At 47.9% G+C, this 27,462-nt stretch overlaps 1 long non-coding RNA gene across 1 annotated transcript in view; it reads right to left on the bottom strand.

Moving 5' to 3' along the window:
• LOC116470736 (uncharacterized) overlaps window positions 1-27,462 on the bottom strand; it is a 72,188-nt gene that overhangs the window by 36,931 nt on the left and 7,795 nt on the right. The window contains exon 4 of the long non-coding RNA XR_009214027.1: window positions 26,152-26,512. This is a non-coding gene — a long non-coding RNA (uncharacterized LOC116470736). The remainder of the gene's footprint in view (window positions 1-26,151; window positions 26,513-27,462) is intronic.

Below are 27,462 nucleotides of genomic sequence, written 5' to 3'. Positions count from 1 at the left end.
GTGACTTGTGTCTTGTGCCAACCTCCTATGCCATCCTATGACTTAGCATATCTTAACCATCTGGGAATGCAGCCCAGTAGGTCTCAGCCTCATTTTACGCAGCCCCTATTCAAGATGGAGTTACTCTGGTTCACAAGCCTCTGACAGTTTCATAGTGAGAAGACATTCCATATTATTTTCCTCCTACTCTTTGTTCAACTATCCAAATCAAACCTGTGCCAGCCTGGACTCTTCTCGTGACCTATTCAAGACTACCCTGGCTTCAGGAGCAGAAGAACCCAAAGGTGCAAATGGTGTCATAGGCCTCATCCTTCTCCTCTCTTGAGACTCCTTCTGTGTTGGTGGCATCCCCATTCTCCTGGCTGCTGCCTGATGATCTGCCCTGGTTGATGACCTGGGTCATGCACCCATCCCCAAGCTAACCCCTGTTTTCGTGGGATGAATGATGGTTATTCACGGGTCTTGGGAAAAGCATTCAACCCTGGATCTGGAAGGGTCAAGACCAGACCAGCCCAACTGCAAGGAAGGAAAATGGGGAGGAGGGTTTGCCCTGAGAAAGTCATGAAGTCATGACCCAAATAAGGAGTGGCTGCGGGGTCCAGACACAGATAGCAGCTGTGACTTTTGTACTTGCCCCATCCAAAGAGGGCTCTGAAACTCCCAGGGGGGGTAACAAACCTTGCACTCTAGTCACACCGAGTCCTGGAACTTTCTAGAAGTTTAGAAGACTTTATACATCAAAAGGGCCAGCTTCTAAATGTATTTATGTAAATCACAATCTGTTTTGGCACATTTCTCCCAGAAAATGACTGTGGGTCCTTCAGTAAGTCACACAGTGTCTTCGAGTTCAGTTTCCTCATCCATAAATTGAGGCTATTAATGCTTGAGAGAGACCATAGACATACAATATCCTAGGCAAATGTTGTGGCTAAATTTTAACTTTCATTGCTGTTTTATTTTATGCAGCTTTTCATAAGAAGGAGTTGAAAAGAGATGACATTTTTCTTATTTACTTATATTACTAAACGGGCAGCCTACTCATGCGTCTGTCTGTCTGCTGACGGCATCCACTTACTGTCCACTTCTCAGACTGTTTCCTGTCTTTGGGAGTTGGTATTTCTTGGAAACACAGTTTGATTGCTGGAAAGAGTCATAAGCAGGTGTCTTTGGTTCATTTCTATAGATGGAAAGTAGTTCCAGGATCAAATAGAAAAATGTCAAGTGAAGGAATCAAAATATTTTACCCAAAATATATTTCTTTGACATATTTTAAAATGGCTGTTATGGAGCCAACAGACAGAGGTGGCCCTGCAAAGCTGTCTTTTGTGGGGAAAAATTGCATCTGCAAAGAATCTCCATTAATGTACCCAGTCCTTCCCCTTCTAGGCCTTTCTCAGATCTAGGAGAGATGAACCGAGAGTCTGGCACCTTTAAGTTTCTGAAAAGAGACATTTATCGTCTATTCTCTCTAAAGGCTGCTGCCTCAGAGGCTTCATCTACATAACAAGTCCCCCTTTGCAGCCAAGCCTCTTCTTCTTTTCTCCCTCTCATAACCTGTCTTGCCACTGAAACCTGGTTCTCCACCATAACCTGGTTTGGGCCACGCTCTCAGCCCTCATTCTTCCTATAACCCCAAGATGAGAGATAAGCATCTATACCTTGCTGGGGAGTTGGGTCTTCATTTTGAAGCCTCCCATGTATATACACATTAAATAATTAAACAATAATTGTGTGCCTTTTCCCCTGCGAATCAATCTGCCTCATGCCAGTGATTTTTCAGCAAACCTTTAGGGGCCAAGGTTCTTGGCCACACAGGTCAAATGTCAGCCCCATGGTTAACCACAAAACTCCAAGGCAAAGGATTAACTTGTTCATAAAAAATCAAGTCAACAGGCTGGGCGCAGTGGCTCATGTCTGTAATCCTAGCACTTTGGGAGGCCAAGGCAGGTGGATCATTTGAGCTCAGGAGTTTGAGACCAGCCTGGCCAACATGGTGAAGCCCGTCTCTACTAAAATATAAAAATTAGCCAGGCGTGGTGGCCAGTGCCTCTAATCTCAGCTACTCAGGAGGCTGAGGCAGGAGAATCACTCGAACCCAGGAAGTGGAGGTTGCAGTGAGCCACGATCGCACCACTGCACTCTAGCCTGGGTGCCAGAGCAAAACTCCCTTTTAAAATAAATAAATAAATAAATAAATAAATAAATAAATAATCAACATAATGTATAATTTGAATACGTTCCAATGCCCTTGTCGAGAGGAGTAGTAGGGGTCCATTCAGATGCCTGTGGGGGCCTAGAATTTTATTTCTGGTTTACTTTCCAGACTGTTCTGAGCCCTTCCTGTGCCCACTCATCAGATGCTTCCACAACCATGGGAGGTAAGTGTTGCTATTATCCCATCTTAAAGATGAAGAGACTGACAGCCAGGCGCCCAGGTGTTACAGGAAAGGGGTCTCAACCCAGACCCCAAGAGAGGGTTCTTGGGTCTCATTCAAGAAACAAATCACGGTGAGTCCATAAAGTGAGAGCAAGTTTTGTTAAGAAGTGAAGAAATGGCCAGGCGCAGTGGCTCACGCCTGTAATCCCAGCACTTTGGCAGGCCGAGGCGGGCGGATCACGAGGTCAGGAGATTGAGACCATCCTGGCCAACAGGGTGAAACCCCGTCTCTACTAAAAATACAAAACAAATTAGCCGGGTGGCGCACGCCTGTAGTCCCAGCTACTCGGGAGGCTAAGGCAGGGGAATAGCTTGAACCCAGGAGGCGGAGGTTGCAGTGAGCCAAGATTGTGCCACTGCACTCCATCCAGCCTGGCAACAGAGCAAGACTCCGTCTCAAAAAAATAAACAAATAAAAGAAGTGAAGGAATAAAACAATGGCTACTGCCTAGACTCCATAAACCGTTGGGGCTGCTGGTTGCCCATTTTTATGGTTTTTTCTTGATGATATGCTAAAGAAGGGGTGGATTATTCATGGCTCCACTTTTTAGACCATGGAGGATAACTTCCTGATGTTGCCATGGCATTTGTAAATTGTCACGGTGAAGATGATCAGAGGTCACTCTCACGGCCATCTTAGTTTTGATGGGTTTGGGCCGGCTTCTTTACTGTAACCTGTTTAATCGGCCAGGAGCAACCTGTATCTTGTGCTGACCTCCTATAAGTTAGAATGCCTTAACCATCTGGGAATGAAGCCCAGCAGGTTTTAGCCTTTTTGACTCCATCTTCAACAGCCCCTATTTAAGATGGAGCTGCTGTGGTTCACATGCCTCTCACACAGGGAGGTAACCAAGTGAGAATGGAACGTGTGGGGAAAGAAGAATAAAAGAGACAAAAATAAGGCGAGGGAGAGGAAAGCAAGAAAACAAATTGCATCTCTTTTAAAGGATGAAGGCACAGTCAGGAAAGGTAGATATTTCTGCTGTCAAAGGGAACTGCTTCTTATGTTTTAGCTCTCTTTAGTTACATGGTTAAAGAAGTTTGGATTCTTATGTAGCAAATTTTTCTTCCCTTTGAAGAAGCTGTTCTGGAGTCATCTTGGGAGGGCTGCATCTGAAAATTGCCGCTGTTTTTATATGATGGTGGCTTTAGGTTTCCTTTTTTTTTTTTTTTTTTTTTTTTTTTCCCCACAGGGCAATGAGATACAATGAACACTGGGTGCCCCTCCCAGCCAATAATCTCATTAAAATTCATTCTCTCCTGTCCTCTTTTTACTGTTTATTTTATAAACAGAGACACAGTGTCTGAAAACTCCAGTAGCTCAAAGACACACTTTTCTGGTGAAACCTAACTACTCTCCACTTTTATATCTGAAACCGAAGCAAATCTTCCTTCAAAGAATTTGCATCTGAATGAATCCACTTTCCAGCGGAGGTGGGAATCTTACCCAGTCATCCAAAGTCCATAAACCTACACATCTCTCCCAAAGCCCCATAAGAGACAGGTGTCCCTCTGAGGAGGTTAAAATGCTGAAATCCATGAATAAGTGAGGCTGTCAGGGAATAAGCCAGCTATTCTATTTACCATGAATGCGAAGTGAACTCACACCCCTCAGATAACATGTGGAAGCTTTTAAAGACCATTGCTTTAAAAATCAATGGATAAGCAAAGATTTCTTAAACCGGACACAAAAAGCACTAACCAAAAAGGAAACAATTGATAAGCTGGGCTTCATCGAAATTTAAAACGTTTGTTCATCAAAATATACAATTTTTAAAAGTAAAACAGTAAACCACCGACGGGAGGAGATACCTGAAACATCGAATCTGAACAGGAGGTTGGAAGAGGAGAGAGCACATTTTGTAAGTGAGAGAGACCAGTTACCTACAGCGTATCTCTCTATTTGGCTTTTCATGGTGTCAGCTCTGTCCCAAACCTGGCTTTCCTCAAAGCCACCGGTGGCTGCCAACACTCTACGGGACTCCAAGCTCCTCTGCTCATCCCCAGAGAGACGAAGTAACCCGCTCCACACACCACCAAAAAAAAAAAGCCTTGTGCTGAGTTCTGATTGGATGAATGTAGAGCAGGTGCCAACCTCTCCACCAATCGGGAAGGCCAGAGGAATGCCTTATCCAATGAGCTCAGGCCTGGCTCACTCTAGAAAAAAGATGGCAGAACAAGAATGTTTTCAAGTTGTATGTATTTCACATGAAACTATTTTATTACTTCAAAAAACTGAGCATGTTTAAAACAAAATATTGCCATTGCAGTTACTGATTTATATGCCAGTGAGATATATGTATGTATGTATGTATGGGATATATATGTGTGTGTATGTGTGTATATATATATGTATAGTATGTCTATATATCAGTGTACATATATTAGCATGTATATATATTAGCATATGTGTACATATATTAGCATGTATATATATTAGCACATATATTAGCATACATATTGGCATGTGTATATATATATGTGTATATCAGCATATATATACAAATATACACCCATACAGATATATACACATATATACATATATACAGGTTTGTATATATGCATAAATATACACAGATACTCATATATTTTTGTTAAATTTTCACTGGTTTTATACATGTGAAATTGTTCATCTTAGTAAATTTTTTGTTTAATTGGTTTTATTGTTTTAACTTATTCAATCTACCCAGCAATCAAAGAAAAGCCGCCTCCAAATTCTACTTTGGGACTTACATATATTCTGTACCTACCCTCCATCCAGTCATGTATTATAAACAATTTATATAAACTGATAAGAATCCGTGAAAGAGATCTTTGTCATATTTGTTTTTCCTGTTCTATTAACTGGCCATTCTTTTGGGTTGAGGTATAAAATGTTTACCTTGTCAAATCTGCCTTTCTTTCCTCTGTGGTGTGTGCCTGTGTCTGCATGAGTGAGTGTGTGTGTGCATGTGTGTACGTGTCTCTGCGTGTGCATACATGCCTGTTTCTTCCAACCAGATCTGAGGCATAAAGCAGACACTCTTCCTTTTTTTTCTTTTTTTCTTTTTTTTGAGACGGAATCTTGCTCTGCTGCCCAGGCTGGAGTGCAATGGCACGATCCTGGCTCACTGCAATCTCCGCCTCCCGGGTTCAAGCAATTCTCCTGCCACAGCCTCCCAACCAGCTGGGATTATGGGCACCCAGCACCACACCCGGCTAATTTTTGTATTTTTAGTAGAGATGGGGTTTCACCATGTTGGCCAGGCTGGTTTCAAACTCCTGACCTCATGGTCTGCCCACCTTGGCCTCCCAAAGTACTGAGACTACAGGCATGAGCCACCGCGCCCAGCCAAGCAGACACTTTTCTAACATATTTTCTGTTCATTTTACAAATTAATTCTTAATGGATGAAGAAATTATTTTAATCTATGATGTGATGTGGGTTACTACACTGATTTTCTTCCAGACAGCAAACCAATCCTCCCAATGCTATTCAGAAAAAAAAAAAAAAAATTCTTCCTCAAAATCATGTCCTGCTTTCTTTGTCCTTTCATATCCAGGAAAAGGCAGGACTGTTAGACATGAAAACCTGATAAGGGCCCTATTATCTGGAAGAATTTAATAAAACACCTAGGGAAGCAAACACCTCTTCTTTAGTCTTCTTCTTCAGAATATTCTTTCACAGTATAATATTCTATTATCTATTTAGAATGTATTTTCCATATACACTATTTATATCTATTATCTATTTAGAATATCTAAATCAAATATATTTATTACCTGTTTAGAATATATACATTTCATTTAGAATAATAAATTTTAAGAATATTAAGTGGAGTCATATGATATCATCAATGTTTATCCATCTTGGACCTACAAAAATGGAAATTTCAGGAGGTCCAATCTAATATCTGTGGGGGTTGGTTTTAAGACAACATTTAACGAATACATTAATTTTTGAAAATTTGCCCATAAGCAGATTAATCAATTCTTATTTTTAATCTCCATAATTGTATAGTGTACTTCATGTAACTACTTACATTTCTTGTTAAGTTTACTCTTGACTACTTTTCATTTTGTGTTGTGATTCTGAACAGAACTTTTAAATATATTTTAATGTATGTTTTTATAAATTATTGGTGGTATGTAACAATATTATTTCAGGGTATATTTAGTTTGTTCTGAAATCAGAACAATTAGAATAAGGTAACTTAGTTGATTTCTTTGGATTGATCTAAGTTTATGAGAGTCTCAACTTCATTTAAATTTTTTTCTTTCTTTTTTTTTCAGATGGAGTCTCTCTCTGTCACCCAGGTGGGAGTGCAGTGGCACCAACTCAGATCACTGCAACCTCCGCCCCCTGAGCTCAAGCGATTCTCCTACCTCAGCCTCTTCAGTAGCTGGGATTACAGGCATGGGCCACCACACCTGGCTAATTTTTGTATTTTTAGTAGAGACAGAGTTTCACCATATTGGCCAGGCTGGTCTTGAACTCCTGACCTCATGTAATCCACCCGCCTCGGCCTCCCAAAGTGCTGGGATTACAGACGTGAGCCACTGCATCTGGCCTAAATTCATTTTTCATTATAAATTTTCAAAATTCATCATTTATTTTGGGCAGGTGCAATGTTAAATAGTAATGGGAGTGTGCATGATGTCTAAAGTGATTTTGTCTTGTAGCTACTGTGGTGCTCAGCTTCACACAACTCCTGATTTGGAAGAGGGCCCTTTCGTTCCTGCTGCTGAGGATTCTTCTTTACCAGTTTTAATAGGAATAAGTGTCTATTTGAACATCTCTTGAGGTAATCTGATTATCCATCGATTATGTTAATAAGCATTCTAAAATTGAGCCATCCCCAAGTTACACAAACTCTGGTAATAGTGAATTGTTATTATTTCAGTACTTATAATTCTGCAAAAATAAGTCAAAATGTTGCATTGTGAGTCCTCGTACTAGGTAAATTGGACTGCAGTTTCTGTTGCCATAGGGTCACACAGCTGATACTGCTGGCTTGTGTTTCCTCAGAACACCTCATCCTGTACAGGCTGACAGCTCTCTACCATGAGCACATGCAATCCTCTGCCAGAGGCAAAGGTGCATGGGAAGGCACGGAGGGGCAGGTTGGGACTGCCGGGCTGGTCGCGGCTCCAGGACAGCTTGCAAACGAGGAAGAATAGAGGGAGGCGTCGGAGAGTATCACGACCATGCAGCTTCCTCAGCCCCCAGGTGGAAAACTTTCTATGCCATCCCCCCAGCAGCCCCCAGCAGGTTTGAGCCCCAGTCGCCCATAATAATAACCTGCTCACGGACATGACATGCCCGGCACTGGCTTTTGGCCGTTCCCTGCTTCTCGTTCCCAGCTTCCTATCAGCACTTCCTGTGGGGCCCTTCCGGATAAAACCCTTACATCAAAATCCTTGTCTCAGGCTCCGCTCTTGTGAGGACCTGAAGTAAGACACTTCGTGTCAAAATAGATGGGTGTCTAAAGAACACAGCTCTGGCATCAGACAGACCTAAGATTAAATGCGAATTCTTCCAATGCTGGCTGTGGGATCTCAAACAAGGCACCTACACTTAAGTTTTTTCATCTGTAAAATAGGGATAATACTGGAACCAACTTATAAAATTCTTACAAGGACGTAGTAAGCTAATGCCCATGTCACTTTTCAAAATTCTCGGCATACAGCAAGCACTTAAAACGGTCAATATTACTGTCACTACCGTCATTAAATTTCAGAAACAAGTTACGTTCATTCTACAACTTAAAAAATCAAAATTTTTTTTTTTTTTTTTTTTTTTCCGGAGACAGAGTCTCGCTCTGTCACCCAGGCTGGAGAGCAGTAGTGCGATCTTGGCTCACTGCAACCTCCACCTCCCAGGTTCAAGCGATTCTCCTGCCTCAGCCTCCTGAGTAGCTGGGATGACAGGAGCACGCCACTACACCTGGCTAATTTTTTTTATTTTTAGTAGAGACAGGGTTTCACCACTTTGGTCTGGCTGGTATCAAACTCCTGACCTTGTGATCCTCCTGCCTCAACCTCCTAAAGTACTGAGATTACAGGTGTGAGCCACCATGCCGGGCCAAAAAATCAAACTTTAAAAATATATATGGTGACTCTTTTGTTCTTTGAGTGTTAAATTCATCAGTGTTTCCATTTGGAACCAATAACAATTTGGGGAGGTAGTTCTTGGGAACTCTGATTGTACCAATAAGAGAAAAAATGCTGAAACACTGGTTGAAAAGGTCCCATTTCATGTCTCTGTTCTGTTACAGAGACCCACACTGTGGAAGATACTTACAAGACTGGGTTATATTCCTGGAAGAGCAAATTCACCCCATGTCTCTCCAGAAGACTGACTTATTCCCCCACGTTTATCCCAGACAAGAAAATGACTCAGTATTTCATTCAAGCTAAATTTGAGCAGAACTAAGTTCCTTTTCAGGAACCCTCCCCAGCTTCTCTGATGAGCACTTGTCATGTTTGGAGGTCAGTCAGCTTGTCCTGCCTCCTTTGTTTACTGGCGTAAGGGAAAGCCTATAAACCTACTGAACACTTCTTCCTTTTTTATGTCTTTGATGTGTTATTTTCAGATCAAAAACGTGATTTGTCCATTTAGAAACTGCCTACCTGCAGGAAAGAAAAACTTACAACACTGGACATCTTTGATGCAGCCCCAAATAAATGGTAGGCGGCCTGCCTGAGAGTGGGGAACGGGTGTGTTGTTTGCAAAATGGAACCGCCGTGTTGCTTGAAAAAGAGGTTTCCTCTTTTTTCTTTTCCTATTTTTTACAGTCGTGCTGGGAATTCTTGGAGAGGAGGTATGCTGGGAGCATACAGCAGCCTTGTCTCCAGGAAGACATACAGGTTAGTTGTTAAGGGTCTGAGCTCAGATTTGGGCTCCTCCAGCTCCGAGATGACACAGCCAGGTGACCTTGGACATGTTACTCTCCCTCTCCACACCATGGTTTTCTCCTCTGCACAGTAGAGGAAGGAACAGAGGCTGGCTCACAGAGCCCTCGAGATGTTTAAGTGAGGTACTGCTCATGAACTGCCCCCAAGCTTGGCCTCAAGAAGCTGTAACTGCTGTGACCATTTAGGTCACACCGATTAATACTTTGGGACAGTGAGACCGTCACTCTCTGGCTTAGTGGTAACATGAATTTATACTACACGTTTTGGCTGTTGCATGAGTTCTTTCTCTCTGCAATAATGTGGAGTGTGTATCAATTAGGAGGCATTCCAGTGCAAGGAAGAAGGATGGCTTAGATGGTAAAACATAAGCGTTTTATCTGAATTTTAAAGGCCAGTAAATAGGTGGTTCTGGGGTTGACTTGGCACCACAATCGTGCCATCCTTACCCAGGCCGTTTCTGTATTTCTGCTCTGCTGTTCTCAACTATTCTTCCCTGGATTATCACCTCATGGTCCCAAGGTGGCTGCTGCACCACCAGCCACCTCAACTATATTCAATGGCAGGAAGTGGCGCAGGGCTGGGATAGCAAAAAAGGACCTATTTGCATGAGCCCCCACATGGCTTCCTTTCCTTTATATAGGAAGAAAGTTCCTCCCTGAAAGCCCCTGCTGACACCCCCTTGAGTTATTGACCAGAACAGGGTCACTAGGCACCCTGGCTGCGAGGAAGCCTGAGAATGCACATATCTGGCTCACCCCGTCTTTGTAGTTTGAGAAAGGCACTGACCGGGGCTCTGGTGTTGGTAACCAACAGTTTCTGCCCCAGGGTGTTGAACCATAATGAAAAATTGGGGCTCTCTAGCCCCACACATGGAATGAACTGAGAGTTGGGAGAAGTGAGGCAGGACCAGGCTTCCTGACTTCCCCACCAGGGTCTGGCCTTCCTGCCAGCTTCAGACACAAGTCTGAGCAGGCACATCCCCTCTCAGCCTCCCCTGCACAATGAGAGGCTTAGAGCAACCTCCTAAAGGAAAAACAAAAGTGCCAGGTCACTGCTATTTTTAACAACATAAGAAAACAGAAACAAGGTTGTTGGGGAGTGAATTATTGATTTATCACATTAATTACTGAAAGAGTAAGTGTGGGAAGACCTTCAAGAAGGAGGGATTCACTGGGAGCTGGGTGGGTGGGGCGTGGGGGGACAAAGAATGCTCTTGACCCTAAAGGGCTCTGAGCTGTGTTGGAGGCTGGGCTGGTATGAGACCTTCAAGAGAGGTGGGAATGCCTAGCATGAAGGGACCAGGACAAGGGTGGAGGGGAGAAAACCCAGTGTTTACATGGAGGTCCATAAAGAGACAGCTTTTACCTAAAGCAATGTTTCCACCCCGTGTTCTGCCAAACACTGGTCCCCCAGGATGCTATATGAAGGACACGGTTGCACGATCCTTTACATTAGGAAACACCATATGTCCTAGCCCAAAGCAGCCAATAAAAATGCAATGTGAGCCACATAAATAATTTTAAATGTTATAGTAGACATGTTAAAAATGTAAGAAGAGGCCAGGCGCAGTGGCTCACACCTGTAATCCCAGCACTTTGGGAGGCCGAGGCAGGCAGATCACAAGGTCAAGAGATCGAGACCATCCTGGCCAACATGGTGAAACCCTGTCTGTACTAAAAATACAAAAATTAGCCAGGCATGGTGGCAGGTGCCTGTAATCCCAGCTACTCAGGAAGCTGAGGCAGGAGAATCACTTGAACCTGGGAGGCAGAGGTTGCAGTGAGCCGAGATCGTGCCACTGCACTCCAGCCTGGCGACACACTCCTTCTCAAAAAAAAAAAAAAAAAAAAAAGGGAAGAAGAAACCAAGGAGATGTATTTGTTTTATTTGTTTAGCCCAATATACCTTCAATATTGTCCTTTCGTTATGTAATCAATATAAATAAGATTTTTTCACTCTTTCATACTACAGCTTCAAAATCCAGCACGTACTCACACCTAAGGGACAGCTCAATTCAGACCAGCCCAACACTGGAAGCTGTGACCCTAACTCCTCGTGGAGGGAGACAAGCAATGGCCACCTCTATTTCATCTTTTTTCTTTCTTTTTTACCGGCACTTTTTGCTCAAGAAGCTAGTGTTACAGAGAGCTGGAGTAGGGCCTCCCAGCAAGCATGCAGCTTCCCGGGCAGAGAGAGCAGACTGGTACCTCAGAGGGGCTGAAGCTGGGCATCTGTGATCTTAGCTCAGGCGAGCCTGCTGCCAGGGTGGAATTTCTTTGAAGTCTTCTGTTTTATCCTAAAAACTTATGGAGATTTTACATCCTACTCCAAAGAATATCCATGTTTGTCTGAATATTGGAAATGTTTTGGATTACTTGGTGTCTAGGAAAAATCAAAGCTTAGTGTGTTTACATTGTGGCTCCCCCTGCCCATTCCATCTCCCCTTGGGGCTGCGCACCTCCCAATTTAACATGCACAGGATTACCTGGTCTCCACGATTCCTTCCAGCTCTGGGTGCCCGTGACTTTTTAAAGAAATTAAACCAAATGGTTCATTTGCATTTAGGCAATCCAGGAGCCTATGTGGAGTTTTGTTTGTTTCTATGTTTGTTATGGGATTCCCCTGCCTTAACCATTCTAACGTGGGATAACCCCCACCCCATTAACCATTCTAACGTGGGATAACCCCCACCCCATTAACCATTCTAACGTGGGACAACCCCCACCCCGTTAACCATTCTAACGTGGGATAACTCACTAGCTAGGAGGCTTAGACAGTAGATCTTCCCACCGTTCCCTTTTCATAGCCAGTAACTCTTCCCATTGTGCTGAAAACAACCTATAGCTCTGACTAAAACTCCCCAGAAATACCCCTAGATGTGCCCCTAGAAAATCCTTCCTCCTGGAAAAGGCATGGTTCTCACTGAAACTACTTTTGAACAACCAGTACTTAGACAGAGATCCCCAATATGATTATAACGTCTAATCTTCTTTAGAGGCAATATATTATCACTAATTAATGTGGTAAATGTTATACTTATTGTAAAATTTTTCACATAAATAAACATTTTAATAAATATAAATATACTTATATTCATTATATAATTTGTTCTATATAACGATTATGTAAAATTAATAAATAAAAATACCATATATAAAATGTGTTACCTAAATAAATAAAATATAAAATTCTATAGATATATATGATTGATATGGGAGCTTTATGATAAATATAATTGTGTAATATATATCTGTTTATAAATGAACAAACATATTATAAATTATATTTTAAATTATTTTAAAGATTATTTTCAATAAGAGTGCCCCTAAGTATCTTCAGCTTAAAGGGTCCAGGAGGTCTGAGATGCACACAGAGACTCTCAGGCAGCATGCAGTGGTTTGAGTCCCAGGAGGAGGCTTCTGCAGACTGCAGTGGACCTGAACATCCCCCAGAGACACTGGACGCTTCTGAGGCAGGCAGTAGCTTTGGTGGCCATTTGCATTTTCTAAAGAGGGCCACCACAACATATCCCAGGCTGCATGCTGTTTTCAGGATGTGACCCTGATGCTCCCCCAGTCGAGTGGTGAGGAACATGTGCCCAGGTTCAAGAGGAAGTTTGTGACTGTCTCAATCAGTAAGGTACAGCAGAAATGGCTGCCGACACTAGACAATAGAAATGCCACCAGTGTCCACCCTGTGTGCTTAGAACTCTGCCTCCATGGTGGGAGGAAGCCCAAGCAGCCATGAGGCAGACCCCGTAAAAAGCTCCAGATGAGAGACCCTAAAGAAGGTTCCAGTTAACAAGCAGCCTCAACACCAGACATATGAGTAAACACACTTACAGCAAATTCCAGAACCCCACCATCAACTCACCTCTAAGCTTGGAGCCCCCGCAGCTAACACCACACAAGACAGAGATGAGCTGTGCCTGCAGATTCCTGCCCAAAGTACAGTTCACGAGCAGGAAATGAATGAATGTTGTTGTTCCTATCCCCTAAGTCTGAGGGGTTTGTGACTCAGTGGTTAATGACAAGGTCGCAGGGTCCGCAGCAGCCCTGGGAGCCTGGCGAGTGTGAGTCCCAGCCAGACCAGCCAGGCTTGCTGTGTGATCTCAGGCTGCCTGGCCCCATAAGCCCCTGGTTCCCCACTGGTTAGACAGCCAGGATGCAAACTACCATGCACCTTACAGAGTTGTCATAAAGGTGGAATGAGATGCCATGGGGATGTTTCATTTCACCAGCATCGCTACTGTCACTAATCAGCACATGGGTCAAAACCCATTGAAAGCCAATTAAATCATGCCCCAAACCAAGCCCTGGGACCTTCCCAGCAAGCCAGAGCAGCTGGTTCTCACTATCACATGGGGATAGACCATTCCTTCCTTGCATAAGCACAACCAGTAGCCGGAAAAGGCGCAAGAAAAATCCACCTCTCCAGGGGCGACCCTCATCTCCTTGAGGAAGATGCTCACTAGGCGGGGTGAGCTCACTAGGACCCACTGAGAGAGCAGCAGCTTAAAACACACAAACATACACAAACACACACCAAAACACACTACAAACAAAACACAACCACACACACACCAACATACACAACACACACACCACACAAACACAGCACACACCACATACACAACACACACGTGCAACACACACACCACACAAACACAGCACACACCACATACACAACACACATGTGCAACACACATCCCATACACAACACATACAACATGCGCAACACAACACACGCACACATGCAGTGCACACATAACACAACACACTCATGTATGCAACATACACACATGCCACACACACCACATACACAACACACACACAAGACACTCATGCAACACACACCACATATACAACACACATTCACATACACAACACACATGCCACACACACATGCAGCACATACTCTCACATGCAACACACATACCACATACACCACATACACAACACACACACGCAGCACACACACTCATATAATACACACCACATACACAACACCCACACATGCAGCACACACGCATGCAATGCACACACAATGACACACACCACACACACATGCACACCACACACATCACATACACGTGCAACACACAACACATACATGCACCGCACACACAACATGCCACACATACATACCACACACTTGCACACATGATACAATACACACAACACACTGCATATACAACACACATTCACACACAGAACACACACTCCACACAGTCACATACACAACACGCACACCACACTCACCCCCATGCCACCCACGCACTGCTGAGCGTGTGCAGTTGAATTTGCGGATGCTGAGGTCCCATGCATCTGAGTGGCATCAGTAAGCGCAGCCTGTGGTCAGCAAAGCCTCCCGTGCTGAGGCGAGGCAACCCATGGCTGTGTGCGCCACGCGGCGGCTACAGAAATTATCGTGAGTCTCACCGCCCTGTCCGGCCCAGGATCCCACAGGGCTGTTAATGACATACAACATAAGCACTGATTTAACGTTCTAAAAGCTAACAGATTCTGAATTCTGAAATGGATCTGGCCCCCGGGGTCTCCGATAAGGTATTCAGATAAGGTGCCTGTGGGACAGAGCGTCCCAATTTCAGACAATTGAAAACACTAAGGCCAGCTAACAAACCATCAAGGCCGAGCTGTGGTTTCACGTGATTATTTCACCATTCCCCATGCACCCCGAGGCCGGCAAGCCATGAAGTGGAGAAGCCATGCAGCCTCCGGCCATGCCCTGCTGGCTGCCTGCTTAGGGTCAGCAGGGCGATGGCCTCACAGCGGCCAAATGCACCTCCAGCCTTGGCACGGTCGTGTTCCCCAGTGCCAGTGCGCCCTCCCTCGCTGCAGCCGGCATCAGGCTCTGCATTAAACACCAGATTAGAGCTGTTTGTCACAGGATTTACAGGGATTTTCCCCAATGGCGAGAGATCCTGCCTTTCCCCGGGACATATAACACAGCTGTCAGGGGCTCCCTCCAGCCGTATGCGCACAGCTGGGGCTTAGGTGGGGTTCAGAGAGGATGGGAGCAGGGAAGGCTCGAAACCTCGCTGGAATAAGCCAGCTGCCCCTCTGCCGAGGAGGAGAATCTGGGCCCCCCATCCAGACATATCTCCTGCACTTTGAAACCCTGGAGTCCTTGGCCACTTTGCCGCTGAAGTGCTGTGCCCTGGGCAGACGTTACCAAGAGCTCAGGGCGCAGGTCTCCATCACATGCATCTGGTTTGAATCCCAGCCCCACTCCTGACTCTGGGACTTCGAACCAGGCACGAAAACTTTTTGAGCCTCAGTTTTCTTGTCTATGAGGTGGGATGTTGACAATCGGATGCATGTCCTGGAACTGTTTTGATGCTGAGACACATATAACGAACTCAGTCACCAAAAGACTTTGCATAGGAAAGCTCATAGCACCTTTATCCAGAGTGCCCAGAAAATGAAAACAGCCCACATGTGCATCAACCGGTGGGGACACAGTGACCTGGGACACGTTCATAGAATGGAATTCTGCCCAGCAAAGGAAAAGAGCAAGCCCCTGCCACCCCCCAGCCACACAGAGGGACCACCCAGACGACGCAAGTGAAAGAAGCCCACACGAAATGGATCATGCCATGAGTCCGTGGATATAAAGCTGAGGATGAAAGTTAGCTGCAGGAGGCCACTGGCTGAGAGGGAGGACCAGGGAGCCCCAAAGGCGCTGGGAGTGGGCTGTGTTGCCACCTGGACATGGTCACGCCAGGACACACACGTGGGATAACTCATTGAGCCACACTCAACGTTGAGTGCTGAGCTACTCCTCAAGAAAAAAGAAAGTGCTGGCAGGTCGTGAGGACTTGGAAGATGGGAGCTTCTAACGTGCCTGCCCCTGGCCCTCGTAGGTGGCCCTCTGCGCCGGCCTGTCAGTCTTTAACCAGCAAACAGACAAGCGCCTGTGAAGGCCCTAGTCATTTTATGCCCCTGGGGATTTGTCGCTTTTCTCTTAAGTCAGGATTTTTCTGTTTGATTCCGTTGTGCCTCTCTGGTTTCGTTATTTTTTTCTTTTGGGAGAAAAACCAAAGTTGGGGAGTGGGAGGGCAGTGCAGAGAGGAGAGCGGGAGAATTGGGCTGGGGCCAAAGTAACCAGCCGCTTTCCAAGACAAGCCTGTCAGCATCGCTCCCTGGAATTTCCTCTGCGTGTGCTCGTGGGCTCAATTTTTCCATAAAGTCCCACGTTCCGGCAGGGGACCCAGCAGCCTCCCCAAAGGCCGCTCCGTCGTGGTCAAGGGCTGGCTAAGTGGCTGCCTCCCGTTGCAAGACCCCCGGAAGAACCGAGAAAGGGTCCTCAGACACGGTGGACTGCGGCTTTAATTTGCCCTGGGAGTGGGTAGATCCCAGCTCAGCTCAGAGTGAGGCCTGGAACCACCCCTCCCTTCAGGCCAAAACGCCTCCCCATGGATTCTTTAAACACCACCGTGTTTATCTAGAAGGCCGGCAGGCAGAGGCTCTGCTGAGGCTGACGTTTTCAGTGAACTTGCTTCTCACCTCCCAAGCAGGGGGCTCTCTCTCCCTTCTCCGGAGGTGGGCTTGGCAGGGGGAAGGTGAGAGCCTGGGGGGACCCTGGACTTGCTGCACGGGCGGCCCCAGCCCCAGCTCACTGGCCATCCAGGGAGGGGCACAGCCATCAGGACGCAGCTGGCTGGGGCCGGGCTCACCAGGATGCAGGTGGAAGCCCTGGGCCTCCTCTGCCTCAGCCTGGCTGTGCAGCCCAGCCTTGAAACATCCCGTCACAGCGTGCTCTAAGCAGGGCATCCAGGCCCTTTCCTGCCACTCCGTTAGTGCTGAGCCTGGTGATCGTAGTCAGACCTCCAGACCACCAGGTCAGGCCAGGTCCCCCACCCCATCACACCTGCATCCCCACCACTGGGCAGCCGCGAGGGCTCCACCTGGCCAGCTGAGCGTTCACAGTTGAGTCCTAACGTCCCCAACAGGAGACAGGGGAAGTGTGCCTCCTTCACCCAAATGGAAGCTCCCCACAGCCCTCCCAGCCTCTGCTTCTCAAGGGCTCCTGGAAACCCCTTCCTTCCTGTTCTGAGGCTCCAGGGCAGGAGGTTGCAAGGATTAACTCTCACCGCTCAACTCTGGGTGCGGTGCCATCGTTGGACCATGTAAGACCCTTCCCCAGCGAGGCTTCACAAAGGCCCCTCTCTCCCGGGCCCTGCTCCCACCCCGATGGGGAGCATCTTACCCTGCCTCACGAGTTTCCACAGATGTAAAGGTGTTCCTGTGCTATGCTGTGCGTATGGATTGCTTAAAACATCTTAGTGAGGATAATATTCATACTGAAAAGTGCTGGACTCAAAGAGTTGTCACCAACGGAACACAGCCAGAAAATCAGCACCTGGATTGGAAGACCAAGTCTACCCAGCTTCTGAGAATCCCACTGGGGCCCCTTCCACACCCTGCTTCACCGAACAAAGAGAGCTTTTTATTTATCATTTCTTGCCCTGTTTTCCCACTAAGCATCTTGTGGGTCCTCCTGGGGGGCTCTGTGCATACCAGACCTGTAGTTTCCAATTTGGGTGAAGATACATCTTGTTCCATAACGTGCCTCCCTGGCCGTTCCCCGTTCACCACTCCCCCAGGGGTCACACACACAGCACTGCCACATCACCACCACATCCTCACCCATGTCCCCTTACGAACGTGGTAAGAACGTCTTAAAATGTATACAGGGAAGGGATGCACCAATAGTTCCAGGTACTTGGGAAACTGAGGCAGGAGGACCACTTGCGCCTGGGAGTTCGAGGCTCTACATCACTATGGTCTCACCTGTGAATAGCCACTGCACACCAGCCCGGGAAACACAGCGGGATCCCATCTGTTTAAAAATATACATGTAAATGTGCACAGGGAAGCAAAATTGCTGCTGGATATATTAGCTTCCTATTGGTGCTGCAACAAGTTGTCACTGACTTAGTGGCTTAAAACAACACAAATTTACTACCACCACATTTATTCTGAAGCTCAGAATTCCAAAATAAGATTTCTTGCTGGGCAAAAATCAGGGGGTCAGCAGGGCTGGCTCCTTCCAGAGGCCCCAGGAGAGAAGCTGTCCTCTTGCCTTCTGTAGCTCCTGGAGGCCACCCGTGTGTCTTGGCTTGTGGCCCCATCATTCCAACCTGTTTCTATTCTCACCTTTCCTCTCATGCAAACTCTCCTGCCCAGTTCTCGTAAGGACCCTTGTGATGACATTGGGACCACCCTGATGAGCCAGGATACTCTTCCCAACTCAAACTCCTTAACTTAATCACATCTGCAAAGCACCTTCTGCCATGTGGAGTAACATGTTCACAGGATCTGGGCATTAGTGGGTGTCTTTGGTGTAGAGCTCAGAACACTATAGTGCCAACCACACTAGCTGTGCATTGGCCTCATCAGAACCAGCTTGAGATTCAAAAGGTTTGCTCCAGTTCATACTCCAGCCAGTAGAGCATCAAAGTTCCCATTTCCCCACATCTCTACTTCCTTCCATTCAGCCAAAGTGCCTTCCCTCCACGTCCAAGACCAGGGCCTCCTCCTTCCTGATTCCGAATTGGAGGACAATTCCCTGCGAGACAAAGGGCCCTCCAAAGACACATCTCTTAAAACACGATAAAACAGAACATCCGGTGCTGGTGCGGGTGTGATGAAAATGGCAGCTTCACACCCAACCCACAAGAACAGAAAGCAAATTGGCAACAAGTTCCCAGAGCCTTGACCATACTCAGATTTTTGATTCTGTAATTTGTTCTGGCTGACTCTCCTAAAAACATCACAGGGGAGGTGCTGGATAAATAGCCCTTCAGCTGAATTGAGCAGGACCTGGAGGCAGCACATGGGGTGGAAGAAGGGGAGAGTTAGAGGTGAGCTCTGGGTATGCCTCACACGCCCTTAGAGAAAATAGCCTGTAAGAGCCTGCAGGAAAGCTAGCAAGTCCCCGGCTGAGGAGGGCATTCCTTCCTGTCTGGTGTGTGGCCACCCTGTCCTTCCCACTCACCCCCAGCGGAGCCTGCACCCCCCAGCTCCCCTCTTCCTGCCTTGTGTAAGGGTCACTGGTCACCACTGCTACTTTCCAGCAGAGCAAATCAGAAACACTGCCAGAGGCAGAGGGAGAGGGAGAGGGAGAGAGGAACCGGAGCCAGAGAACAGGACAGAGTGCAAAGGAAAGAGAACCAGCTCCACGGAGCATTAAAAGAAAAAGACCCACGCTGAAGGGATCTCAGGCCTTCCTAGAGCTAGGTGGGCAGTGCCAACCAAGTGGTATGCCTCAAGTCAGGGTGGGAACCATGTGAGCCTCAGTTCTCACTTCTCCCCAGTCTTCAACTCTCTACTTTTCCAAGAGGTTGTTGACCACACGCCCTGAGCAGCTTCAAGACTGCTGGCTCACGCCTGTCCTCCCAGCACTTTGGGAGGCCGAGGCGGGCGGATCACATGAGGCCAGGAGATTGAGACCAGCCTGGCCAACATGGTGAAACCTCATCTCTACTAAAAATACAAAAAACAGCCAGGCGTGGTGGCACGCACCTGTAATCCCAGCTACTCAGGAGGCTGAGGCACGAGAATCACTTGAACCCAGGAGGCAGAGGTTGCAGTGAGCTGGGATTATGCCACGGCACTCCAGCCTGGGCAACAGAGTGAGACTCTATCTCAAAACAAAAAAATAAAAAAGACTTGCACATATGGAGTCACCCTGAATAGTCCAGTGCCCAGGCCTGGCACCACTGACCAGGGCAGCATACAGATTCTCCTCTGCTCACAATGGGGTCACATCCCGATACACCCATTGTACATAAAAAATATCATGTCGGTTTAGAATATTTTCAATTTACAACGGGTTCATCCAGATGTAACCCTATCATGAGTCCAGGAGCAAGCAGAATGCCTGTTGCCCCTCACTCCATCATGGGAAGGGGACTGTCTGTGTCTTGTTTGAGGTCTCATCAAACAAAGACTAAATGACTTTAGAGTCATTCAGATTGTTCATAAAGACAGGAGCCTGGCAAAAAAATACCTGCCTGGAGCCCCCTGTGCCCTGGGGGCAGCCCATCATCATTATTGTTAAACGCTTATACTTACAACCAATAACAAACAGTCTGAGTCTATCCTGAACTTAATAGCAGTGAAGCCACCCCCTCCTCCAAAAGGTGAGGAGGTTTGGAATCAACTCTGTGTAGCCAAGCAGGGGTGGCCCCATCAATGTCCTGCAGGGTCCCCTCCTGAGGAGGTGGAGACGAGGGCATTGTCCTCTTGGCCTCCCTCCCACCCAACCTGTCATCCTAAAGGCTTCTCAAAAAGATGAGCAGTTGCTACTAAATCTTCCTCTCTCCCTCTCTCTCCCTCTCTCTCCCTCTCTCTCCCTCTCTCTCCCTCTCTCTCTAGTTTTCTCTCTCTGTATGTCTCTCTTTTTCTCTGTGTGTGTGTCTCTCTCACTCTCTCTTTCTCTCTCCATCTCTGTTGAAAACACCCACCTGGAGCTTCCAAGCCTGGCAAACACCACAGAAGGTCTATACTGGCAGCACCCGTGGTGACAGGCTAGCTCGTGGTGTGCCAGGCTCCGAAGGCAGAGGGTCTACACTGGGAGCACCTGTGATGACAGGCTAGCTCATGGTGTACCAGGTTCCGAGGGCGGAGAGTCTACACTGGGAGCACCCGTGGTGACAGGCTAGTCCGTGGTGTGCCAGGCTCCAAGGGTGGAAGAACTACACTGGGCGCACCCATGGTGACAGGCTAGCTCGTGGTGTGCCAGGTTCCGAGAGCAGAAGGTCTACACTGGTAGCACCCATGGTGACAGGCTAGCTCGTGGTGTGCCAGGCTCCAAGGGTGGAAGATCTACACTGGGTGCACTCATGGTGACAGGTTAGCTTGCAGCCTGCCAGGCACTGAGGGCTCTACACATTTACCCTGAGAGTTAGGGAGCTGACTATGCCCAGTTCACAGATGAAGAAACTGAGGCACAGAGGGCCCACAGATGGCACATGGTAAACGCAGGCTCCATCCGAGGTCAGGCTGAGGAGGCTGTACTTGGAGCCAGTGCGCTGTGCAGAGAGCTGCAGAGACAGGAGGCAAGAACACAGTGAAGCATGAGGTGCGGGCAGCGGGTGAGCAAACAAATCGCGTGGAAATCGTGAGAACGCATGAACTCAGGAGAAAACAGCCCACATCATCCCTTCACACTCACTTTGCATTAGAGCCATCCAGGAGGTTATTAACGGTCATCCTCCACATGCAGCCCTGCAGGTCCTGCCTGAGCGAGCCAGGCGGGGGCTGGATAACTCCTGGGGGACCTAGCCCTGCAGTCAGGGCTAGGAACTACTGGACAAAATTGTCTCCACATTTGTCCCCTCTCCAGCATTCTAGCTCCTGAGGAGACGGTGCCCTTGCTGTCTCCTTAATGCAGTGCAAGCACGGCTTCTCGTGCCCATTTTTGTATTCTACACAGGCGGCTGAGATGCAGAGGGAAGAGTGACAAGGCCAAGGTCACACTGTGGGTCACTGGTGAAGCCAGGAACAGGTGCAGGCTCCTGCCTTGCTCTCTTTCCGCCGACCTCCAGCTCCAGCCTGACCCACCTGGGTTTTTCCCCTCTGCATGCATAGACAGCAGCCTCTTTATGGACACAAATGTCAAGACAGATGACCAGGTAAGAGGGAAAAGGCTCCACGCTGGGGGCTGCTTGTGTCCCCATGGGTCAGTCCAGCCTGACAAGGGGCCTTATCATTAAAGCCATGTCAGCCTGCACCAGCCCCAGCAGCCGGCTACATTTCTTGGACACTTTTCCAGGAAGACTTGCCAGCGGTGCCCGTGCAGGGCCCACCTGGGACACGTTGGCCCCGTCCAGCAATCTGTTTCTAATTCCCTGACGCAGGGCAATTTCTCCTCCTCCCTCGCTGCCGCAAGCTTCACATGCCTCAAGGATTACACGCTGAGTGAACTCTGTCCGCGAAGCCGAGGCAGCAGGGAGTGAGGACAACGCGTTCCATTGTTCCCCACCCGCCTTCCCAATACCCTGATTGGCAAGAAAATGTCTCTGAGAGATGGATGGAAAGAAAACATACCGGGCTGAGGCCTCCCATTGGGCTGATCAGCCACCATCACTGGGAGCCGCTGGGCAGACCTTCTCTGTTACCAAACAAAGCTCCCTTCTCCCTCCTTGGTCCCAGCTCCCAGGGAAATTAACCTCAAAATTAGGGGTGAGCCTTAGGGGACTGTTCACCCTGACTTCCGGGGCAGGCTACACTGCAAATACTCCCTCTGTCATCATGAATCAATATAACTGCTGCCATGATTGTTTATGGAGCATGTCCTATGTACCAAGCATGGTGCCAACCTCTCCACACAACAATCACGACAACGGAGACCACACAAGAGGCCCTGGGGATGTGCCAGGCTCCGTGGCATGTGCCTTCCATCTTACTTAATCCTAACAACACCACTTTGAGGGCGGTACTGTTGTCAGTCCCATTCTTTGCAGACGGGAAGACTGAAGCTTGAAGAAGGGAAGGGAACCCAGAGCTCACTGTGCTTAGCTAGTAACAGAGGCAGAATCTGAACCTGGGTCTGTCAGACTCCACAGCCCACCCTCCCAGCCACTTGCGGAAACTAAAAGGTCCTCCCCATTCTGCAGTGGAGATGCCTCTGTGTGTCACCCCTCACTGTCATACCTAGTTTTACCCAAGAACAGATCGACAGGAAGCAAAGTGCTTGGCCTGGGCTAAAGTGGGGGCCTTGGCTGTGATGGGCAGGGGGCCGGGGCATCCACTGTGTGATGTGACCCTGGCCACCTGCCCTGACGGCCGGGCATCTGGGCCGGAGCAGGGTCCACCTGGATGAGTCCTGGGGCTGTCAAAACAAAGGACCACAGCCAGAGATCAAAACAACAGAAAGTTATTCTCCCACAGTTCTGGGGGCCCAGTCCAAAATCACAGCGTGGGCAGGGTCGCGCTCCCTCTAGGGGAGGATTTTTCCTGCCTCTCCTGGCTCCTGGTGGCTGCCCAAATCCTGGGTTTGCAGCTGCATTGCTCCTACACGTGCCTCCTCAACACACAGCTTCCCTGTTTGTGTCTACATGCCTGAAGTCCCTTTTCCTATAAGGACACAATCATTAGACTCAGGCCCACCCTAATCCGATAGGAGCTCATCACATCTGAAAGGCCCCTCTTTCCAAATAAGGTCATCGTCTTAGGTTCTGCATGGACATGAGTCTGGGGGGACACAATTTGCCCCAGCACACCCAGCAGCCATCTGTCCTTCACCTTGGCCAGCCTTCACAGATGGCCCACCCTGTGCCCGGGTGTGTTTCAGATATTGGTGACACAGCCCATTAAGAAGGGTTTCCGAAGCCCAAAGAAGGAAGACAGCACTTGTGTCTGGGGATGGTCAGGGACAGCTGGGTGGTGAAGGTGACAATTGAACTGGGCCATGGAGAGGGAGCAGGAATGTGCCGCATGGGTGGGTGAGGGTGGGAGGCAGCCAGGCCCCTCCAAGGTCAACAGCATATGGGTGCACACTGGGTTCATGTGTCTTCACTTCAACAGTTGGTTTTTCAAAAAGCCCCTTCTCTCATTGCTGTCTATACCACCTGGCCAGCTAGTGACTAGTGTGGCAGGAAGTTCAAGGGTGCTCTGGACCTCCTCTCTCGCTGACCACAGGCCCTCAGCACATGCCTGTACGCCTGTGGAGGTGATGAAGAGTCATCCCCTCCAGGGGCTGGAGGAGGGAAAAACGTCAGGAAGGAGCTCACGTCAGTTCCAAGTTGCTCCTGAGCTTCTTCACCATTTCCCAAGCCACAAGCCTTGGTTCCTCGCCTGCCGTGTCCATGCACTGTGCAGACAAGCACCTCCCAACACCCACCAGCAACTCCCAGGCCATGAGTTCCACCCGCGGGCTTCCTGGTCCCCTAGCGATGCCATGGAAATCCTTGTGAAACCTCAGCTGGTTGCCCTTCATCTATTCTTCTTATGTGAACAAAACCACTCAGATTCGAATGCCTCCAGGAACCCATGCAACTTGTCAAGCTCACGGAGGCGGAGAGAGTAATGGAAGCTCTAATATAAACACCAGCCTCCCTCCAAGCAACCCCCCTCTCTCTATTCTCTAGGACACAGGCTGTGAATCTTGCCTCCCCAGGACTTGGTTTTAGGGGAAGACAGACTCTTGCAAACTGTTTGGAAAGCTGTGAGTGAATGGGGGACAGAGGGGAGACACTTCCTCAGAAGCCGGGTTCATGTCGTCCCCATGACTGGAGTTCTTGGTGCTGGGACAATGGTTGAGTGTCTCCTCTGCACTCTCCTAAGCCTTAACATATATAAACCTAATAATCATCACAGCACGCCTTTAAGAGAGGGATTCTTATTATTCCACTCTACAGAAAAGGACAATGATGTCCAGAGAATTTAAGTAATTTCTCCACAGTTAGAGAGTCTAGTAAGTCACAGATCGGGGCTTCAAACCCAGAAAGCTGGCCTGGTCCTTCACTTCATGTCTGCTCCTTCTCTCTACTTCCACCAACTGCCAGGCTAGAGGCTTGATGGTGGGGGATGGAGAGCACTTTAAATTCTGTCATCGAGAAGAAAAACAGGATGCGGGAGGAACCTGGCTTTCTGTCGTTGCTTTTACTTATAGAAGCAAAAAAGCTTGTGTCAAGAGCATTCACTCCAGACACAGGGACCATGCCCATCTTAGTCCACCAATCACAATGGCAACCATTACTGCTTTAGTTGAATTCCAGCTGGCTCAAGAACACAGGGGACAGGAAGGTGCCTGGACCTTGACCCAAGAGACCTCCCTGTGAAAGCCCTGCCCTAGGTTCTGCCGTAGCCACTCCCAAGGCTCAGCTCCTCCCAGATTCTCCAACAGGCACCCATCTGCTGGAGACCCATAAGAAGAAGGTAGCCCAGTCCAGGAAGAGGGCACTGTGGTACCACCCTGGAGGCCAGCCATATTGGGTTATTCTAGAACATTCTGAGATGCATACACCAACAAGTCATGGGTGAGCAACTGCTCTGGGTCTCCTGCAGTGGCCAGCACTGTGCTGAATCTGCATGCTTCAAGAGTATGTCGGTGACGTGGATCAATGACATCACAGCCCAGAAAGTGTATCTGGGAACGAACGCTGGGTCACGCTGGACCCTTCACCTTCTACAGAGAGTGAGGAGAAGCCATTGGCATGAGGGTGACCCATGGAGGAGTTGGGGATGGGGCGGGAATAGAACTGAAATTGGTGAAGGAAATGGGATTTCAAGTCAGGGAAGGGACAAGGGGGACGAAGTGTCAGTTTGGGGGAAGAGCAAAGCCAAAAATAAAGATGTTAAGGCCGGGCTCGGTGGCTCAAGCCTGTAATCCCAGCACTTTGGGAGGCCGAGGCAGGTGGATCATGAGCTCAGGAGTTCAAGACCAGCCTGGCCAAGAACGTGAAACCCTGTCTCTACTAAAAATACAAAAATTAGCCGGATGTGGTGGTGGACACCTGTAATCCCAGGTACTTGGGAGGCTGAGGCAGAGAACTGCTTGAACCCGGGAGGCAGAGATTGCAGGGAGCCAAGATCACACCACTGCACTCCAGCCTGGGCAACAGAGCAAGACTACATCTCAAAAAAAGAAAAAAAAAAGATGTTAAAAGGTTTAAAGACCAAAGCTAGGCCAAGCATGGTGGCTCACACCTATAATCCCAGCACTTTGGGAGGCTGAGGCGCGTGGATCTCCTGAGGTCAGGAGTTCAAGACCAGCCTGGCTAACGTGGCGAAACCATGTGTTTACTAAAAATACAAAAATTAGCCAGGTGTGGCAGCACGTACCTGTAGTCTCAGCTACTTGGGAGGCTGAGGCAGGAGAAGCGCTTGAACCCGAGAGAAGGAGGTTGCAACGAGCTGAGATCACACTACTGCACTCCAGCCTGGGCGACAGAGTGAGACTCCTTCTTTCATCCTCAGCATTGAAAGCTCTTCTTGTGTAACTGGCCCCAGACTACCTTTCCAGCTTCAAAATAATGTTGTGCACAGCTCACTACAGGTGCAGAGGAAGTGATACCAGGGAGAACTCTCGTTTCCAGGATGCCAAGAGCTCGCCGTTCATTCTCCCCACTCTGTGTCCTTGTCAGACCTCACTCATCAATCCCAGGCCTCTAGAAAGTCTCTGCCAGTTGATGAGAGTTTGTGCCTGAAACAAAACCAATTTTCTATACCTGCTTCACCCAGGAGATTTTTCCCCTTCTGTATTTGCTCTTTGGTTGCTTATGGTCATAATTTCCCACCCTTTGGGCCACCAAATAGTTCCATGGCCTCTGCAGCAGTCTCTAGGCTGCCCTCCAGGCATTGGGGTAACACTTTCCATGGTCAGGTTGTCTTTTTTCTGAGTTATGCAGGTGGAACCTTGGAAGCAAGTTGTCTTTGGTGGTTTTCAACCTTGGGATTTTGGACCAAATGCTGCCTTCTCTGTGACCCATTTCTTTCCATCAAAAGATGTGTGTAAGTCTTACTGAAAAACTGAATCCAAGACTGCTCTGTACTGAATCCATGCCCCAAAAAGTATGTGTTGCAAACTTAATCCCCAGTGCAACGAAAGACGTGGGGCCTAATGGAAGGGGTTTAGGTCATCAGGGCCCCACCCCCATGGAAGGATGAATAACAATTACAAAAGGGCCTGAGGCTATGAGTTGGCCACATTGCTCTCTCTGGCTCTCTTACACTTCTGCTGTGGGATAACACTGCAAGAAGTTCCTCACCAGATGCTACCCCTCGATCTTGGACTTCCCAACCTCCAGAACCATGAGCCAAATAAATTTCTGTTCATTATAAATTTCCCAGCCTGTGGCATTCTGTTATAGCAGCATAAAATAAGACAAGGACATCACTGTCTAGAGGCTGGAATGGTGCTTTGGGCCAGGACCAGCAGTCCTGGAGCTGCCAAGTCTCCCAAAGGAGACCTTCCTGAAGTCTTCTCCATCAGAGTCATTTTGGTGCTATCTCCAAAGCAGCATCATTAAAATGTAAAAATCCTACCCAGGAAAGGGAACCTCTGAGTCTTCTCACACCTGCCTGGTCAAAGCTTCTTTAGTTGTATGTAACATAAAACCCACTTTAGCTAGCTTAAGCTAAGAACAATTTTTT

Source organism: Hylobates moloch, unplaced genomic scaffold (genome assembly GCF_009828535.3).
Source record: "Hylobates moloch isolate HMO894 unplaced genomic scaffold, HMol_V3 SCAFFOLD_6, whole genome shotgun sequence".
In the NCBI taxonomy this organism is placed as follows: Eukaryota; Metazoa; Chordata; class Mammalia; order Primates; family Hylobatidae; genus Hylobates; species Hylobates moloch.
This window is presented reverse-complemented; position numbering and strand designations above follow the sequence as displayed.